We start from the raw sequence: 4,211 nt of genomic DNA, 5'->3' as shown, positions 1-4,211 counted from the left end.
GACTGTTTAGGTTGTAATCAGGTCTCAGTTTGAGCATAGAGGAGAGCAGAGTCAACACTTTGTGCCACAGCCAACAGAGTCTGCTCTGCATGCAGGCAGCCCAACGCTGTCCAAGGATGACATAGACTTCTGTCTAGAGAAAATAAATCAGACCCGTCTGAACCGAGCTGAGCAGGCTTTGTGTGTGTGTGTGTGTGTGTGTGTGTGTGTGTGTGTGTGTGTTAGGCTGCTCAACAGTGACACTTTAGGTCACCCTGCAGTATTACCATACTCAAGCGGACATACATGGATAAATACATAATATACATAGGGACACACATTGCTGTTCATTGGAGCGGTTAGGCACGGCAAAGAAAAGAGAAAAAAATAAAGAAAAGATACCAGAATACCAGAATGATATGCAGTTCAGTGATATGAACTGACTGCTATTATACATTTGTAAGTGTTTCAATTGCACACTCTCGGAGTTAAATAAACACTGAGGATTTTACTGTGCAGCGGAGGCAAAAGAAGATAGTTGATTGAGGAAAGTGCAGGAGGATGTAGTTGGTGTTAGAGAGGAGAGGAGAGAACGGGACAGGAGAGGGAGGGGAGAAGAGATGAGAGGGTGGGAGTAGAGGAGAGGAACAAAGGCATGGTACAGAGATCAGGTAGGGGACAAGGCCCCCTGTGGAGCTTAAAGAGACATTTCACTAAAGCAAAACAGTTGACATGCATTACTGATAAAATGCTCCTTTAAAAGGAACGTCACACCTTAATGGGATTTGATAAGACTCAGCAAAAAGGAAAAAAGAAAGTAAACTCCCTTTTCTTCTGCAGGAAACCTTAAACTTTTTTAGTAAAAAAAAAAAAAGAGAGTAAGCCATAACTCTCCTTTGTATTTTATTTCGTAAGACATAAGAATAGTTGAGAAGGAGACCATGTAGACAGACAGCAGGAACCCTGACAGGGAGACAGTAGGAGAGACAGACAGTAGGAAAGCTGAGAGGGAGACAGACTGTAGGAAAAGCTGAGAGGGAGACAAACGGTAGCAAAGCTGAGAGGGAGACACGCGGTAGCAAAGCTGAGAGGGGGACAGACGGTAGGAAAAGCTATAGGGAGACAGACGGTAGCAAAGCTGAGAGGGAGACCAACGGTAGCAAAGCTGAGAATGAGAGAGGGAGTGTATAGGAGAGATAGATGGGGTGGGGGGGTCTTATAACCATATCTCTTGTGACCCCATTAAAGCTGATTTTACGGCCATAAGGTGTGAAATTATCTTTCAATAGAGCCACAATAGAGGAATAAATCCTTTTAACCCATTAAGACCTGAGGCTGATTCCGAATCAGTCGTTCTCAACGGTACCCCGCCAAATCATTTGGGGACCCACAGTTTGAGAACCATTGCTGTAGCCAACTTCAAATGGTAAGGAAAGGTGAAGAAAGGGAAGGAGAGGAGAATGGATGAGGTAAGGGGAGCTTGTGGTTCGTTCTCACCTTTTTGTCCGACTCCTTTCCACTCACTTGCATTGTAGAGCTTGTAGGTTGGCTATTTTCACCATTAAATAGGGCTTAGGCGGTCAATTCATGCTGCATTTATGTACGTCCAGGGTAGACACTAAATGTATATTTTGTGTCTAGCTGATGAAAATACATATTGGGGACCAATGTATTACATGTAATAATAAGCACTGTGTTCAGATATGAACCTGAATCAGAGCACCTGCCTGACCATGAACCCTGACCTTCTACGGTACTTGACCCTGTCCTCAGGACTATGTGATCTCTGATTGTGTGTCTTTCAATGCAGTCTGTGTGTAGCCATTGAACTTTATACAGACTACAGATGTGTGTGTGTGTGTGTGTGTGTGTGTGTGTGTGTGTGTGTGTGTGCGCGCGCACGCGTGCGTGCGTGTGTAAGGGGGCAGAGGGAAGGCGATAGCCAAGACATTGATGGAGACAAGGACACTTGAATGACACATTCACTGAGGGAAACAGGAGAGAACTAAAAAAAAGTGCCCCTCGGGGCACAGGTCTCCACCAGGGCAGGTCAGGTTGTGGCCTCCTGGTGGTGCTATAATAGGCCAATGTGAAAAGGGTGCCATTTCTTCTTACGTCTTGGATGGCAATTGGATTTCACATAAATTGAAAGATTTCATGTAAATTGCACGCTCCGTTCATGATTTGAGGCTTTTTGTTCAAAACGGGCCAATCCTGCAAACTTTGAAAGCCAATGTTAAGCAATAAGAATGGAATCTGAAATATCGGACAGATCCGTCTCGAACACATGACTATAAAGATAGTTTGTAACGATTTTTGGACAGAATCTGGAGGAGTAATCTGCCATCGACCGGGTTAACTGTGCCGGAGATTAGCTGTACACAGACGGACGGACGGACAGACACACGCACACAGTGCAAAACATACTCTCTCCCCATGCCTTCGGCCTGGTGGAGACAAAAAAGATGGGATGGTGAGGAGAGGAGAGAAGAGGGATTCAGGGATATGTAAAGGATAATGCACCGTGAGGAAGTCAGTTATGAGTAAATAAGCACACAGCAGGGGAGTGGCATTACTGTCTATGGCTATTTACTCAACTCTCTTGCAATGGGAGCGCCATGTTTTTGAAAACTGTTGTCCTATTTCAGCAGAGTACCAACTAGTAACTAGACTATACGATATACAGTATAGACACCCTGATGGGCTTGTTGACTGGAGAAAGATACATACATCATTATTATTATTATAGTGCACAAGTGCACTATAATAACAATTATGTATATTGTTGTTGGGCAAAAACCTCCAATCTCCATACTTTAACTTTGTAAATGAATGCCCTACTTGATCATACTACTACAGTGGCACACAAAAACATCAAAAGTAACAGATCCATAAGCTCGGTGCGAACACGTTTTGAGCTTGTAGATCTGCTACCATTGAATTTGAATCCTGAAAATTTACCGTTTTGGACATATGAGGTTTCCACCCAACAGAGATGATAAACCACTACTCTGTGTATGCTGTTATTGAGTGTAACTCATCGACTTCATCGAGACATTCTCCCATTGGTTAGGAGGCAAATGAACAGAGAGCATGGTGTAGTCTCAACAACTCTCTCTGGGACCAGAGGGGCTCATGGGAATTGAAGTTCCCTTGATGTTGGGACTGGTTGAGAAGCAGAGATTCACCAAGTATTCCCAACAGTCAGAACATAGCAGTAGAGTAGCAAAGCTGTTTGCCCGGTAGGCAAACAACACAAGCTCATTTTGTGTGTTTAAAAGGTCAAAGGTCAAGACTAAAGTTTAGATGTTCACGTCAATAAAACTGCCACTTGTAAATGGTATAAAAATATCTATGCCACCTCTGTAGCAGTAAAGGTCCTTTCAGATGAGCGTTTAACACGCCTAGTAATTAATTTTCAATGACACCTGCATATTTTATTCTGTGCGCAAAGAAGTCGAGGGGCGATGTCTGCGTTAATCGATGCCCGTCTGAAAGTACCTTAATACTTTAGCTGAACGACGTGATCTGTTTCCAAGTGGTTATTACTGGACTGGTTCCCACCTGTCTCCAGCCCTATATAATGAGTTTGTTGCTGTGTTTTGTTAGCCCTGCTGAAGACCGGTATAGGTCGAAACACGGAACACGTTATTCCAACCAGTTCCTTTCCCCTCCATCCTATAACCACCCCCGCCAAACCCTTTCCTCCTTTTTTTGAGTGGTGCAACCACTCCAAGGAACAGCAATGTCCGTATGTCATAACCTATGTTTAGAGTACCAATAGGGGATGCTGTTGCACCACTCGCTTCAGACTGGTCTGATTTGAACTATTAAGTGTGCTCCATCTATTTTTTTACCTCAATACTTTAGCTGCTAAAGTAGGCCTATCTGTCTATCAGTCATGTGAGAACGGTAAGTTAAAGTGCCAGTGTTATTGTTATAATTCTGTTTGTTGGTTGACAATGCTTATATTTTTATATATAAATTAGAATTAATTTGCCTCATGTGTGATAGAATGAGATAGGGTAGGTGGTACTTGGTGAAAAATGGTTGAGAACCACTGCTTTAGCAGATCAGGAGATTAATTATTTAGGATTTTTCACCTGGTATACGACAGCATAGTGGTTTGGCTTTAGGACACTTATCCATAACTACAGTATATCAACAGGATCTAATGTAGGTGCTCGAGTGGCACAGTGGTAATGTGCTAGTATATAATCAGGCTGACAGAG

The sequence above is a fragment of the Protomyctophum bolini genome, assembly GCF_963924005.1.
Source record: "Protomyctophum bolini genome assembly, chromosome: 1".
In the NCBI taxonomy this organism is placed as follows: domain Eukaryota; kingdom Metazoa; phylum Chordata; class Actinopteri; order Myctophiformes; family Myctophidae; genus Protomyctophum; species Protomyctophum bolini.
Note: the sequence above shows the minus strand (reverse complement) of the source record.